This window comes from Lampetra planeri, chromosome 57 (assembly GCF_965212315.1).
Source record: "Lampetra planeri chromosome 57, kcLamPlan1.2.h2, whole genome shotgun sequence".
In the NCBI taxonomy this organism is placed as follows: Eukaryota; Metazoa; Chordata; class Hyperoartia; order Petromyzontiformes; family Petromyzontidae; genus Lampetra; species Lampetra planeri.
In genome coordinates, this window is record NC_136163.1 from 1951325 (window position 1) to 1967856 (window position 16532).

The following is a 16532-nucleotide window of genomic DNA, read 5'->3' on the forward strand; positions in this document are numbered from 1 at the left end:
GTTGAGAAGTACTTCAATTGTGAATGAGAAACGTGCCGCCTGCTTTTTGTGCGAGCCGATTCCACAATATAGGGACCGCAACGTTTTTGGCCTACACACAAATATATAATTAACAAGCCGTCCATACAAAAATTGTAATTGCTTGAAAGGACGCAATTATTTTGATGATGTGATGCCGATTTTGATACAGGCATGCATTGTCTCTGGATTTGAGTACGTGTGCAAAATATGGAATTGATTGGACGACAGGAAGTAGACTAACTTTTGATTCCAAGATTTGACTACGACAAACACAAGTGAAGTTAAATAAAACTGGTGAAAATAGAAAAAAAAACTGCTTTAAAAAATAGTAAAAAAACGAGTTACTAAATTTGTTTTAAAAAATGAAGTAAAAAAAAATTCCGATTTAAAGCTTTTGTGATTGCAGGGATTCATATTCTTGGTTCTTTCGATAAAGTCACGTAGAAGGGAAATAATAATAATAATAAATAAAATAAAACAATAAAATTGTCACGACGTTTCAGCCACAACGCAAGCAGCCATCCTTAGGTGAAGAACAGAGCTGTCGGCAGCTCTGTTCTTCAAAAAAATTGTGAAAAAAAGTTAACTTTTTTTTATAGTAAAAAAAAAACAGTAAAAATATATATATTTTTAATTGATTAACGTAAAAAATTTGTAAAAATAAACTTTTAACACGTTGTAAAATAAATTAGTTTCAAAATTTTAAAAACTTTACAAATTTGTAAAATATATATAATAAAACAAACTGTAAATAAAATACTATCAAATTGCACATAAAAAGTTAAAAAAACAATTTCAACATTTTGGAAAAAGAAATGAAAAACTGTTTACATTAAAATTTTTTTAATGTTTATAAAATAGTAAAAAAAAATTGTTAAGAAATACTGTTTAAAACATTTTTGTTATGTAAAACAACAAATGAAAAATATTAAATAGAAACGGTAAGAAACATTATTTTTAAAATTATAGTTAAAGAAAGTGTGTAGTGAGTCCAACTGAGTCGCAGAAGTTGTCTTGGGAGCAACACTATTTATTACATCAATTCAACACAACATAACGTAACCTATACTCGGGTGTTAAACGCCCATCTAACCACACTACGGCAGAACTATAGAAAGGTTCCCGCTATCCCAGTCCGGACCACGAGCTGGGTCCCGGACCGCATGGTAGGCCTCGGCAAGGTGAGGTAAAAGTTAAAAGGGAAAAACAACGAGCCTACCTTTACCCTACCTTTTACCTTAACACAATACAATCACTCTACCCTACCTTTTACCCTTCAGCAGGTAAGTAAAAGGTTAAAAGCAACGAGCCTACCTTTTACCCTACCTTTTACCCTTACCCCATACAAATTACCCGATTACAGGGTAATTACTAGGGAACTACACATCAACAAGGTTTATAACGGTAAATGCTAGGTAGAGCGCTTTCTTAATATAGAATATTCTCGATGATTCCAATTTTACACGCTTTCTATTAACTCACTCTGTTGTTGTTGTCGTCGTTGTATCCTCAAATCTTGCAACTCAATTATTACCCACTTCCTAATGTGGTATCGACTGCAAACTTCGTATACTTATATCATACTGATGACAATACTATATTATATCATTAAACAAATATATATTTCTTAACATTTTTTTTATATGTTATGTATCGGCTTGGGTCTAATTGTCCACGGTCAACTGATGTTGGCTGTAAATCACCACGGCCCCTTACGTCGTGGCAAGCTTCGGGGCCACTTCCTGGAGTCGTGGAGTTCTGCCATTACTAGTACATTTAATAAAAGCGTGTTTTTTTTAAAGTTTGTTTTAATATTACTTATTAAATGGAGGCCACGGACTGCGCCACGGACTGCGCCACGGAGCTTTTAGCGGTAAACAAGGCACCGTATTTACCGGGTAAGACTTCACGCTACCTTTACCCTACCGGGTAATTCTTCTGAGCTACCTTTACCCTACCCTTTACCTTACCCCTTGGCATGTCGAAACCTTTACCCTTTACCTTTACCCTTTTACCCGGTAAAAAGGGTACATTATCTTACCTTGCCGAGGCCTACCGCATGGCTAGAGGCTTCTTCAACCTTCTTCAACCCGACGTCGGTCTTCACTCACCAGCAGTCAAGAACCCCGAGCCCCACATGGGGCCTGGCTCCGCCTCTCGCCCCGCCCACCTCGATTTCTCTGACCCTTTCCGGAAGGCTCCCGAGAACTCTTCTATATCACGTGACCACACAGCGACCCCCGTCCACCGGTGGCCCCCCTCAAATATCATCTGGTCACGTGTCACTGACACTCTCTCTCGCTCCTTCACTGGGAGCCCGCACCGCTCACTGTACGTGGTGCCTCTGCGCCGACCAGTGCTCACCCAAGCACAGCTAGGGCTGGTACTACGCCCAGTAACCGGGCTGCACATAATGACAACATATTATCCGCCGTGGCCTCGCAAGCCCGGCACCACACAGTGACATTCACAGTTACTACAAGTGTAAAAAGAAAAAGTTAAAATATTTTTTTAAAAATTGTAAAACAAAATTGCGTAGATAAAAACTGCTGTCAATCTCTCTCTATATCTCTCTGTGCTTCGTTCTCTTTGTCTCTTTCTGTCTGTCTCTATGTCTCTCTGTCTCCATCTCATACCACACACTTGTCGGTGATGTGCACGTCCTCTTCGAATGCTGAGGAGCCGGAAAAGCCCTCTGTACCAGCGTGGACGGCACCCTCATGTTCACCTTCTGAAGCGCTCGCTCGTCACCGTGGCGTGCGCGATGACCACCACAACCACGTGACTTTTCTTTCGTGTTGTGCGCAGTGCTTTAGCGCCACAGCGCGTGGATTTGTAGCGTTTATTTTTCATTTGTTTGTTGGTGACTGTGTGTTTCATATCGAAATCGCCTCCAGTGCTTTTGCTGCTGGCGGCAATAAAAGTTGTTTAAAAGTCAAAAAGTCTCTCCGTTTCTCTCTCTCTGTCTCTCTCTCAGTTTATTTTTTTGCATCTCCGTCTTTCTCTAGCAATGTCTTTCTGTATCTATATCTGTGTCTCTCTTTCTCCGTCTCACTCTCTCTGTCTTTCTCTATGTCTCTCTCTCTAATGTCTCTGTCCGCCTCTCGCTTTGTCTCTTTCTGTCTCTTTGTCTGTCTCCACCTCTCTCTGTCTCTCATTCTGCGTCTCTCTATGTCCACACCTCTCTCTGATGTATCTCTCTAATGTCTCTTTCTCTGCTGTCTCTCTGTTGTTACTCTCATGTCTCCCTGTCTCTCTCTCTCTATGTCTCCACCTCTTTCTGATGTCTCTCTCCGATGTCTTTCTCTGATGTCTCTCTCTGCATCTCCATCGCTCTGGTATCAGGTCGACTCACGCGAACGCAACGGGAGGAGCGAGCCAGGTGGTGATCACGCGAAGCAACTCGCCCATCAACACAAGCATCGTGTTCAACTAGAGGAGGAAGAAGCTCGTGGTGGATGCCAAAGTCACGAATCTCTTCCTCAAGGTGCGACCCTGGGGGTGGTGGGGTGGGGGGAGGAAGTGCTATCGCGCGCCAACCACACGCACAGAGACACGCACAGTGACACACAAAGACAGTGACACACACACAGTGACACAGTGATATACACACACAGTGATATACAACCGCCATTCGCCACTAAGTGGCGGTGACGTCACCACGACGCTTGTGCCAGGCCATGTGCACCTTGAGCCACGTGAAGTGTCGAACGGGCGCTGGCCGGAGGTCACAGGGCAGACCCAGGTGCCACGGGTCGACTGACTGAGCGGAGCGTCACCCGGCGCTTCGTTGTTGTTGGAGGGCGACTGCCTCCAACTGCCCAGTAGCGTCCTTCACGAGCCTCCTCCACAGAGGCCGATCTTGACACCGCTGGTACCAGTCATCGGCAAGTCCACTCAGATCCACGTCCTCCTGTACCACATCACTCCATCTCTTTTCTAGCCCATACCGTGCCCGTTTAGCCCCCTCGTTCTGGCCGAACAATAGATGTTTAGGCATGCGGTGGCTGGGCATGCGGGCTACATGACCCAGCCAACGCAGCCTTGCCTGCCGGAGGAGCTCACCAATGGGACTTTGCCCAGATCTTTCAAGGATTTGTGAGCTCCTCACACAATCCAGCCTGGTTAAACCCAGGATGGAAGACCTGAAGCTTCGTGCAGAGCGATAGACCAGGTAGCTTCCACACAGCGTTATGCAACCGATGAAAAGATATTGCCGCTCGACTGATTCGAAGTGAGACCTCTGCTGTTAAACTGGAGCCGGTAATAAGCACACTGCCCAGGTATGGGAAATTCTCCACTCTCTCCACAACTGGCCCATCACCGATTGGGAGTTGTGGGGGTGGAGTGTCCGATGGTACAAAATACCCAGGCAGGTGCTTAGTTTTGGTGGGGCTGATGGTAAGGCCCCACCTCTTAGTGGCACGCTCCAGTCTCAGCAGCAGCGTCTCCAATTCTTCCTCTGAATGAGCAGCTATTACCAAATCATCGGCATACATAATGTGGTTGACCAATAGGGGGCCATCACTTGAATGCACCCGGGTATCGATCAGCCTCCCATTATATCTGTACCAAATGGAAATTCCCCCAGTACAGCTATTGAAGGCTTCACGAACTACGTGGTCAAATTAGATGTTAAATAATGTGGGAGCCAGAGGACATCCCTGTTGCACCCCAAGTTGTACAGGGAATGGATCCGACTCCCGGCCACGTAGTTTTACCCGGGCCCGCTCACTATCATGAGGGTCCTTAATGATTGTGAGCAGAGGGTCAGGGACTCCGAAAATACGAAGAACAGCCCCAGAGCCCAGGCCTACTGATGGTATCATAGGCCTTGACCGGGTCAATAAAGCAGAGATGTAGGTCTTGTTGGAATTCTCTACACCTCTGCTGTAGCAGACGGACAGAAAATATGGCATCTGTGCAGGACCGCCCTTTCCTGAAACCGCATTGGGGCTCTGCAAACCTCTCCTCAGCGTGCCTAGCAAGGCGATGTTGAATAATCCTTGCCAGGACCTTTCCCGGCACACTGAGGAGTGAGATGCCCCTGTAGTTGTTACAGTCTGTGCGGTCCCCCTTCTTAAAGAGGGGGACCACCAGGGCATCCTTCCAATCCTGCGGAACCTGTCCAGTGGTCCAGACTGTTGTTATGATGTCATATAGGGCAGTCTGTACACAAACGCCACCCTCCCTCAGCATTTCGCTTGGGAGGTCATCTCTGCCCTGTGCCTTTCCTGGTCTCAGACTCCGGATCACCTTCAGTACTTCCTCAACAGATGGCACCTCAGCCAGCCACTTACAGGGGGTGACTTCTTCCAATGTTTGAGGCACCGCAGCCTCAGCAGGGTCATCCCCCACTTTGTGCCACTATGTTTTCCTGGCTTAGAGATTTCCCCTCCCCCAGGACCTCACACAAATGCTCAGCAAATCTGCAAACTTGTTCGTGGGGGTCGGAGATTGGATCACCGTTTTTTCTCCTCATGATGGTAATAGGTGTGGCGCTGCAGGTTACTTTTTTGATGGAGTTAAATAGTGATTTGTGATCGCGGGCCACTAAGGCAGACTCCATCTCCTCCACAACCCGCGACCACCACCCATCCTTGCAGCGCCTTACGGCTCTCCGAACCGCCGAGGGAAGGCTGTGGTAAGCCTCCTCATTCTCTGACGAGGGATACTGTAGCCGATGAGAGTGGGCCTGTCGCTTTTTCTCAACTATCCTGAACACCTCCTCTGTCAGCCAGAGTCTCTGGGGAGGTCTGAACCGTTTACCCAAATCAGCTATTGCAGCTGCATGAGTCACAGTCCTAAACCTCGCCCATTTACCCTCGACGTCAGGAGGAGTGGGGGACGATGCCAACCCCAGCCGCAAGCGATGATGAAATTCTCGCTTGCAACTTTCATCAGCTAACTCAGACCAGGCCACTTTAGGTTGGAATGGGGTCCTAGGTGTACACCGACCACCGGAGTGGAAGAATGGCAGGCGCTTCTTACAGATAACTAGTCGATGGTCAGAGGGCAGATCAGCTCCACGGTAGGTCCTGGTGTCAAGGACATGGGCTCGCATCCGCTGGTCCGTTACTATGTAGTCCACCAGATGTTCTTTCTTGGACCCGGCATGCATCCATGATGTTGTGTGAATGCGCCGATGCCGGAAGAGCGTGTTGGTAATAACAAGCCCATGGGCTGCACAAAAATCTAGCAGCCTCCTACCGTTGTTATTGAGCTGATCTGGCCAAATGCCTTCCAATCAATCCAGACCAGGTGCCAGCATTATGACCAACTCGGGCATTGAAGTCACCCAACAAGATGACTCTATCCCGAGTGGCCACTTTAGCCAGCACCTGTGACAGGAGGTCATAGAATGCATCTGACTCATCGGCTTTGCCTGCATCCCTCCGCGGATGTTCGTATTCGGTGGGGGCATAAGTAACCACGACCACCACTCCTTGCCTCCGGTTGATGGGAAGGCAAGCCCAAAGTAGCCTGGGGCTTACAGCTTCCCACACCTCACCGCCACGCTCCCACGCCCCCTTCATTCTTTTGTTTAGAAGAAGAGCCACACCCTGTTGTTTCACAGTCTCCTGCACCGAATAGAGGACTGTCCAACCCTCATGGTAACAGGAGCCAGAACTGGTCCACCGGACCTCCTGAATGCCACAGAGATCCATACGGTACTGGTCCAGCTCCCGACAGAGGAGTGGCAGCCTCTCCTCCGCAGTGAGCGTTCGAACATTCCACGTGGCCACACGAAGTGGTTTTTTGTTGTTTCTGGAGGAGCCCCGAGGGTAAAGATTCAATCTCCTGGCTCCCTCAATTGGGGTTTGGCACGTCATAGACGCCTGTCCCCCCGGGGCCTCCGGCACAAGCTTATTAGTTACATATTATGTTTCAGTTGTGGTTTCGTGGTAATTAATCGAAGGTGGAGGGGTTACCAGTCCCTCACACCCGTCCAGAGCCCCCGTTTAGCCACTGTGGTGGTCACAGACGCCATGAGGGGAGAGGCCAATCGGAATTGGCCATCCCCCCACAGCACTGTCCACGACAGAGTTGCCCGTCCGGCACCGCGAGGAGGTAGGGGGTTGTTTTGCCAGACAATGATATACACACACAGTGACACACACAGTTACACACGCACAAATATCCCCCGTATAGTCTGAACAGACTGTTGGGGCAAGAGCTGTTAGCGAGCACCTACGAAGGCTGGGACGGCACAAGAGGGTGTTGGGTGGCCAGAACCACGCCCGGCTGACTTTGTTTCCCCAGTGGCGATGTTTACACACCGCTCCAGGCACTTATGAGGCCGAATCAACCTAGGGGAGGCCCACGACCGGTTCAGATAATCATCACCGGTGTTGGTGGCCGTGAGCGGGAATCGAACTCGGGTCGCCGGGTCCGTAGCGCGCTAACCGCTGCACCACCGCTCCACGTGAGACTATGGGGCAGTGCAGGACAGTAATCAAATATAAAGATCCGTGTTCTGTTTTTCGGTTGAGCCACATCAGAATGTTTTATTTATCTTGGAGAAATCGATGAGCTTTGAAGCCCTTTTTCACAAACTAAAACTACTTTTTGTATATTGTTTCCAGCTGTAAGGCCTCACTGAGCTGCTATGTAGCTAAACGAAGTGGGCTTATCATAATCACCACGTGGAAATTTATATCAGCCAAATACTCTAAATGCACGTTTCTAAATGTGGAGGGAAAAACCGGTGGATCCGGAAAAAAATCCACGCGACCACATGAAGAGAGACACGCAAACTCCAAATATACAGCAGGATCGGGATTGAACCCATGACCTCCTGTACACCAGGCGAGGTAGTTAACATCTCGCCAATGATGTCCAGTAGGGATGGGGCAGAAAGTTACAACAACCAACAATATAAAAACAGACCGGAGCACGAAGTACAACAAAGGTTTTAAAATCATCTAAAACTAAATGAATAAACAAAAACTAGACTGTTGTTTTAATTGTTACCGGGTACAGGAAGGCACGACTGAGCTGCTATGTAGTAGCTTCTTTGCAGAAGACGCCTGTCTGTCACAAATGTGCTTTCAACGCTCGTCAGGCAAGCGAGCTGGTCAATGGGTCTCCAACCGATACTCCTCTCCCAGTGCCACCTCTACCCATGGCTACGCCAGCTACAAACCAACAGCATGGCTGATCACGATGATGATGATGATGACGAGTGATCATTGATGATGATGGCTAATGATGATGACTGCTGCCGCTGATGATGGCTGATGATGATGGCTGCTGATGATGATGATGGCTGCTGATGATGGTGATGTGGCCACAGGAGTTCCCAGAGCGGAGTGGGCGCTACGCTCGCTGCGCCGTCGTGGGGAACGGAGGGATCCTCGCCAACAGCTCCTGCGGCTCCCAGATCGACTCAGCCGACTTCGTGATCCGGTGAGAGGGGAGGGAGATTGGGGAGGGAGGGAGAGAGCGAGGGAGAGTGAGAGAGAGTGAGAGAGAGAGAGGGAGTGTGAGAGTGAGTGTGTCTATAAATGTGGGCAGGATTTAACTCTAGACGTGTGGGAAGGGTTGAACTCTAGATGTGTGAGTCTAGATTTGAAGCGTTCGTGACTGCAAGGATTCATGTTCTTAGGTTTTTCGGTAAAGTCACGTAGGTAAAAAATTTAATTAATAAAAGTCAAATAAAAATCAAGACGTTTCGGAGGCAACACAAGCTTCCGTCGTCAGGTGGAACCGTCACAGCACGATAGCTGTATCAAGTGAGAGAAATTCCAAGAAACAGTATTTGTATCAGGGGCGGTTTCTTCATTAGGGCGATTGGGCGACGCACCACCAATGTCATTCAACCACAGAGTCACGCTAGCCGTCACTGTGCCTCTGGATATAGTCCAATCAGCGTCATGCTACGTGCTGTGGAGTACCGCCTCTTTTTGGGCGATTTCACTCCAGCTGAGAATCGCCCCGAGTGGTCCCATAGACTTATATTCAAAGATGTTTTTTTCGAACGGGGGCGCTGCAATGCATTCTCTATGGCTTCCGGGAGGGCTCGCCCTAACGTGCTTACATCATCATACGTGCTTACGTCATCATACGTAAGCACGTTTCATCCAACAATATAATTTGTCGCCACCTAGTGGAATCTTTAATAAAAGAAACTTGAGTGGTTCGTTTTAATAGTGAGTATAGAAACAAATAAGATGTATTGTAAGAGTCACTTTATTTTTCATTAATATTAAAGAAGTGAAGTTGCCTTTACATGCTTAAGCTGTTAATTTATCCATTGCATGGGTGGACCTTATCCTTATCAATCATCCAGACATTTGCCCCCCCTGAGAGATTTTGCAGGAGCCGCCACTGATTTGTATATATACTGGTTGAGGGTGGGAGGAGCCAAGGTAGGCCCTGAATATTATTTTTGTGAGGTTCGGTGCGGCTGAAGCACGCTGTTAGGAATGAGCCTTTGTTGTGTAAACTAGGTGCGGATGATGTAAAGGTGCGTGTAAAAGGGACTGAGCCTTTTTGTTATGTAGAGATGATGCGGCTGAAATCGCTGCCAGGAAATGAGTCTTTGTTGTGTAGAATGGTTGACTGAGCCTATTGTTATGTAGAGGTGGTGTGGCTGAAATCGCTGCCAGGAATGCTCCAAATATGTTTAGTTAAATCTTTTTTGCATTGTTAATAACATCTTTCCAATGATTACTAAGTTTGTACCCATCATCACGGTTGAAATTATATCTGTGTTTGTATATTTGGATGGCCTCGTGTACAAACCTTTGATGGTAGCCAGGAGGCTTGCAGAGCACCTTAGTCTCGGAAAAGACAATTCCATGAGAGCCCACAGCGTTGTAGCAATGATCGGCAACGGCGGAAGAATCAGTTTTGCCGTGTTTCAGATCTGACTTGTGCTTGCGGACACGATCAGAGATATGACGTTTCGTTTCTCCAATGTAGCAATCACCACAACTGCAACTCCGTTTGTAGACTCCAGGCTATTGTAAGTCAGGAATGACATCTTTCACAGATGGAATTAGATCACGGATTTTATGTACTGTACTGAATCTAGATGTGTGGGCAGGGTTGAACTCTCGACGTGTGGGCAGGGTTGTGGCTGACCCGCTTCGCTGTCCACCAGATGCAACATCCCTCCCGTGGGGGGCGACTTCCAGGACGACGTGGGAAGCAAAACGGACATCGTCACCTCCAACCCGAGCATCTTCATCAATCGGTGAGCAAGCGAGCGAGTGCGCATGGTCACGTGCCGATGGTTGACTCAGCCTCAAGTGTGCAGAAAACGACGCCAACTGGGGAGACAAAGGCGGCCCCGGCCGTGGCGCTGGCCCAACCCAACCCACCCAGCCAGTGTGCCGCGCCACCGCTTTTACAATTGCTGCTCCTCTTCACGAACAGCACTTGCCCCAACATTGGCGGATCTTTGTTGTTTGTGTTGCCTCGGTCGACTCAGCCTCAAGTGAGCACACCGATGTGCCATGTGTGTACTAAACGTTGCCATTGGGGAGACAAAGGCGGCCCTAGGTGCGTTGAAGGCCCAACCAACCCACCCGGTGTGCCCGCACCACCGGCCTTCACAATTGTTGACTCACTAACAGCACGTGCCTCAAAGGCTACACACGGGGGAATCTTTATCTTTCATGATAGTTATTCTTTTGGGCTATATTGCGTTAATATTAACGTTATGTCATAAAACCCGTCACCACCCGACACAGCCAATAAGTCAGTTTTAGTGTCACGTGAACATAACTCAGCCAATTCGTCACAAGTTCAGGTGCACTGGTGTGTTGGAGAGCAAATCCATGACATTTACAACTCTGAGTCTGACGTTTCGCAAGCAATTACAACCGGCTTCATCAGGCGGGACGGCCGGATTTGTGGAGACATCCTCCCTCCTCCTCCTCTTCCGTTCCTTCAAGAGAGGGCTAGATGTGACGACGTGCCTTGTGAGCTCCTCACATGTGAAGTCGGTGGGGGGGGGATTTGATTTGCACTTTGTTTGCAATGGCCTCTATGCCGTGAGCAGAGTCGTCCAATAGGAGGTAGGTGGGCGAACGAATCGGGGGCCGACCATCCTGGGCTACGCCCCCCGCCCCTGCACTACGACGTCTGTCGAACCCCTGCGACGCTTGCCGCCACCAACTCGGAGTGGCGGTTATCTGAACCGGTCCTGGGCTTCTCCCCTAGGTTAACTCGGCCTCAAATGAGTACCTGGGTGTGGTGTGTAGTAAACAAAAAGGCGGCCCGGCCATGGTGTTGGCCACCCACCCCCTCATGTGCTGTGCCGGCCTTCATAGGTGCTCACTAAAAGCACTTGCCCCAAAAGTATGTTAAGGCTATACGGGGGATCTTTGCATTTGTATTTGTAACCCCATGTGCATTTATATGTGTGCAACCCAGTGTGTGTGTGTAACCCCGTGTGTGTGTAACCCCGTGTGTGTGTGTGTGTGTAACCCCGTGTGTGTGTATGTAGATTCGAGTCCCTGATCGGGAGAAGGAAGGAGTTCATCAGGAAGATGTCTTCGTATGGCTCCAGCATCCTGCTCATCCCCGCCTTCACCGTGTCTGCATTCACGTCGCTCGCGTACAGGGTAACCACGGGTCCACTCACATCCACCCATGTCCACCAGTGTTCACCTGTGCACCACGAGTCCGCACGGGATCACATGCGGCAGCGATTTCTCACACCCCTGCCCCCCTTCCTCCTCCCATGCCCCCAAGGCCATATTTACCCTGGACGACTTTGAGTCCCAGCAGCGCGTGGCCTTCTTCAACCCCTCCTACATGAGGGCCATCTCTCGCTTCTGGATGGAACGCGGCATCAAGGAGTCGCACCTCACCTCGGGCCTCATGATGGTAACGATGCGCCACGGGAACCGTCTCCAGTGTCTCCCAGTGTTCCGTGTCTCCTAGTCTCTCCCAGTGTCTCCCCATGTCTCCAGTGTCCACCCATGTCTTCCAGTGTCTACACCCTGCCTCCCAGTGCTTCACAGTATTTCCAGTGTCTCCCAGTGCCTCCCCGTGTCTCCCAATGACTCCCAGTGACTCTCAGTGTCGACACCTCTGCCTCCCTTTCTCCCGTGCCTCCCCGCGTCTATACCACCGCCTCCCCGCGTCTACACCACTGCCTCTCCGCATCTCCCTTTTCGATTTTCATTCAATTTATTTATTGAGTAAAAAGTCGCCCCCACTGGAGAGGGCATCGCAATATGTTACGGTATAAATTAAACGAAGGTAGTCCTCCTACCTGTATGTTGCACACTCGAAATTAAGGACGTGGGCAGGTGCTTCAAATCAAAGGCTAACACGTTAATTGTGATAATCTGTAAAATGCAACAGCACGTGTCATACAGAAATTCTCAACCGAGTCGCCATTAACCACGTGACTGGTGTACAGGTCAGGTTACTCAACAACAGTTTCCCTTAAACCCAATTCAATTACTGATAAACTATCTGTCTTTAATCATAACCTTTACACTTCACTATTCGAATATTACTAAGCTGTATGTCTATCTATACCATCCACTTATATTGGTATCTTTCACCCATTATCTGTACTGTATATGTACTGTATACGTACTGTAAAAACACAATTTGGGTCCTTGACCTATAAAATGCAAAAGCACGTGCGTCACAAACACAGCAAGTCGCCATTAACCACGTGACTGGTGGACAGGTCCGGTTACTCAATAACCCTGCCAGCCACCTACAGGCCCGACTCAGTATCGCATGCTGGTGTACACACGAGCATTGATGTACTGCACAGGACATAAGGGACCTTCACAAAACCACACTTTACTCCATTGCTGCACGAGGAAATAATTAAAACAGTAGTCAATTCCTAATGTGCCACATATAAAATAAAGATGCGTATCAAAATATTGATCACAGGCCAAGACGGGCAGGTGTGTTGGTAGCATAATCAGATAGTGGTTAATACTGAAGCACCAATCAAGAGATAAGATCAACTAGGTTTCAATCAAGGTGCAGCTCCGGCAGATGCAGAGGGAGCAGCCTGTGTCTCCCCGTGTATCCCCGTGTACCCCCGTGTACCCCAATATCTCCCAATCTCTCCCAATGTCTCCCAATGTCTCCCCATGTCTCCCAACTTCCCCTTGCATCTTACCTGCTAAGTAAGTCTGAGCATTTCTTTATGAGTCCACCGCTACGGTGGCTAGGAGATGACAACTACCTCGCCTGTTGTACAGCAGGCTTCGATCCTGACCCTGACGCCTGCAGTATAATCATAAAATGTGTCTCTTTCTCTCCCTCTCCGTGGTCACGTGGATTTTTTTTTGGGGTACTCCGGTTATTCCCCTCCACATTCAGAATCAACAACAGACGTTTATCATATTTGGCTGCTGATGTAAAGTTCCACACGATGATGATAATAATAAGCCAATCTTGATTTGAAGCGTTCGTGAGTGCAGGAATCCATACTCTTTGGTTCTTTCGGTAAAGTCACGTAGGTATAAAATAAAATAAATGACGATGTTTCGGGCACAACGCAAACGTCCGTCATCAGGTGGGAAAGCATGATCTGCTGCTGAGGCAGACTGTTTTGAAAGGTTGAAATGGGTGTAGCCCAAGGGTCATAAAGAAGTGGCCGGGGATAGTGATGTTAATGTGAGAAATTAGCATGTAACTGTAAGATAGGAGAGCGGCCTCCTCGACGAGGGCACGGAAGTGGCTATGTTAATGTAAGATATTAGCATGTTCATGTAAAATCGAAGAGTGGTGCAATCCAAAGGGCATGTGAGTATGATAGTGCAATCCAAAGGCATGAGAATGCAATGCAAAGGACATGTGAGTATTAGAGATCTAAGAGAGAGGCATAGAGAGAGACACGGAAAGTCGGAAATAACAGCTGACATTTGCAGGTAGGATGGAAACATCACAGTCAGTTAAGACTTTATCTGGTAAATAACGTCCTTCCAATGATTGCTCAGTTTGTACCCATCCTCTCAGTTGAAGTTGTGTCTGTGTTTATATATCTTGATTGCTGCATGAACAAATCTCTGAAGGTAGCCGGTAGGTTTGCAGAATATCTCCGTCTTTGAAAAATCTATTTCGTCTGAACCTACAGCATTAAAACAATGATCGGCGACGGCAGAGGTATTGGTCCTACCATGTTTCAGATCTGCCTTGTGCTCACGAACGCAGTCTGAGACGTCTTTTCGCTTCACCAATGTAACTGCTGGGATTAAATCACGGATTTTGTGTACTGTGTTGAAACGGACCTGGATCTTGTGTTCGTTTAAGATTTTGGAAATATTTTTGGTAACCCCTGCTATGTACGGTAAAGTGATGGTTTTCGTTGAATCCTCAGAAGGTTGTCTCCGCATGGCTGGGGAGACAGCTTTGCGGATTGAATGGTCCAAATATCCATTCATCCTGAGGGCTTGGTGTGCGTGTTCCATCTCACTGGCTAGGTGGTGCAGGACTGAATCCAGATGTACCAAATTTGGTATGGCACTGCCTTACCAACACATACTTCACCTGGAATGGTACATTCTACAAACAAAATGAGGGTACCCCAATGGGTTCTCCCTTATCGCCAGTAGTAGGGAATGTTTCCATGGAGAAATTTGAGACAGATGCCATCCAGATATCCACCCTACGTCCTTCCTAGTGGAAGCGATACGTGGATGACATGTTCGTCATCTGGCCACATGGCCTGCCAGCACTGAACCAATTTCTCAACCACATCAATTCCATACACCCGTCTATCAAATTCACCATGGAAGTGGAAAAGGACGGCAAGCTACCATTCCTGGATGTTTTGATCAAGAAAAGACCTGATTAACATGCTAATCTCTTACATTAGCATAGCCACTTCCGTGCCCTCGTCAAAGAGGCCCCTCTGCTATCTTACAGTTACATGCTAATTTCTCACATTAACATCACTAGCCCTGGCCACTTCTTTATGACCCTTGGGCTACACCCATTTCAAACCTTTTAAAATAGTCTGCCTCAGCAGCAGACAATGCTTTCCCACCTGATGACGGATGCTCCCGAAACTTCGTCATTTATTTTATACCTACGTGACTTTACCGAAAGAACCAAAGAATAATAATAAGTCAATTCGTTGAGCTTTCATTCATGATAGCCAGGTGGCTTCTGAAAGAGCTACATAGCAGCTCAGTGATTCCTTACGCATTGGGATCTTCGGATGGAATGCACATTTTAGCCAGCTAAAAATGGTTTGATAGTTTAAATAGAATTTGCACACTCCCATAAATTATCTCCGTGTCTCCCAAAACATCTCCCCCCCCCTCCCCTATCCCCCCTCCTCAATCCCTCCCAACAGACGAGCGTGGCCATGGATCTGTGCAACGAGGTGCACGTCTACGGCTTCTGGCCGTTCGTGCACGACCTGCCCACCCCTGCGCAGGTGAAGGAGGACGAGAGAAGGAGGAAGCCGAAGAGGAGCAGGAAAAAGAGGGTGCAGGCCGCCGCGGCCGCCCAAATTTACCGACCGCTGGGTCGCTGGCTGCCCCACCACTACTATGATGACCAGCAGCCCAAGTCGGGGCACTACATGCCCAGCGAGTTCGCGGAGCTGCTGAGGCTGCACAGCCGCGGGGTGCTCAGCCTGCATTTGGACACGTGCGGGGGGCAGTGATGGCGCGGCGGTGGTGGCGGCAGCGCCCGGGTGGAGGGGGTAGTGGTTGTTATCGACGTTCCCACAGGAACCACAGGAACCCACAAACCCCCAAGAACCCACGTCCCCCCTTCAGAACCCACGTTCCCACCAGAACCCATGTATCCCCACCAGAACCCACGTTCCCCCACCAGAACCCACATTACCCCACCAGAACCCACGTTCCCCCTCCAGAACCCACGTTCTCCCTTTGGAACCCGCGTTCCTGCCGGGGTGGCTACGATTTCTCTTTGAGGCCTTTAAAGACGTTTACGAGGCCTAAGGTCTTCGTCAGGCCTAGAAGAGATTCAATGTGCGGGGGTTTAGCCCTGGTCTGTGGCTTCCTCCAGACCTGGGGCTGACGGGAAATCACAGTTTACAATTTGTAGTTTGGATTTACATGGCTTGGCGATGCACCCACTTCTTGCCACCAGCCAGCCAGCCAGCTGCCTAGCGAACTCGCCGTAGGAGTTTTGCCAGGCCTAAGATATCAAGCGCCAGGCCAAATAATTCTCCATGACACTGAGATTAGTTTCAGCCCGACAGTTTTCACTCAGGGTGAAATTTCACAAGACCCTGAAACTACCAGAATCAGAAAATGTATTTTTACCAGAGGAGGAATCCAATGAGCTATGAAGCTCACAGATGTTTGCTGGGGACAAAAAACAGTCGAGGCTCGGGGATTGGTGGGCATTTGGCTGGGAAGTAGGCAACCAGTGTTTGTGAGTTTAACTTAATTATTTTACGATGTTTTAAAGCACAGTCCATTCTCCCCATAACGCGATATAGGGTGGATGCGAATAGGATATATGATGCAATCGAGTGAACCGAACTATGGTTGGGCGAGTGGAGATAAGTGGTCGTATTGCTGCCTCGGCTTAGC

General features: G+C 48.5%; 1 pseudogene; it reads left to right on the forward strand.

Moving 5' to 3' along the window:
• The window catches only part of LOC144735797 (alpha-2,8-sialyltransferase 8E-like), a 49347-nt pseudogene extending 33716 nt beyond the window's left edge, over window positions 1-15631 (forward strand).
• The last annotated feature ends 901 nt before the right edge of the window (window positions 15632-16532 follow it).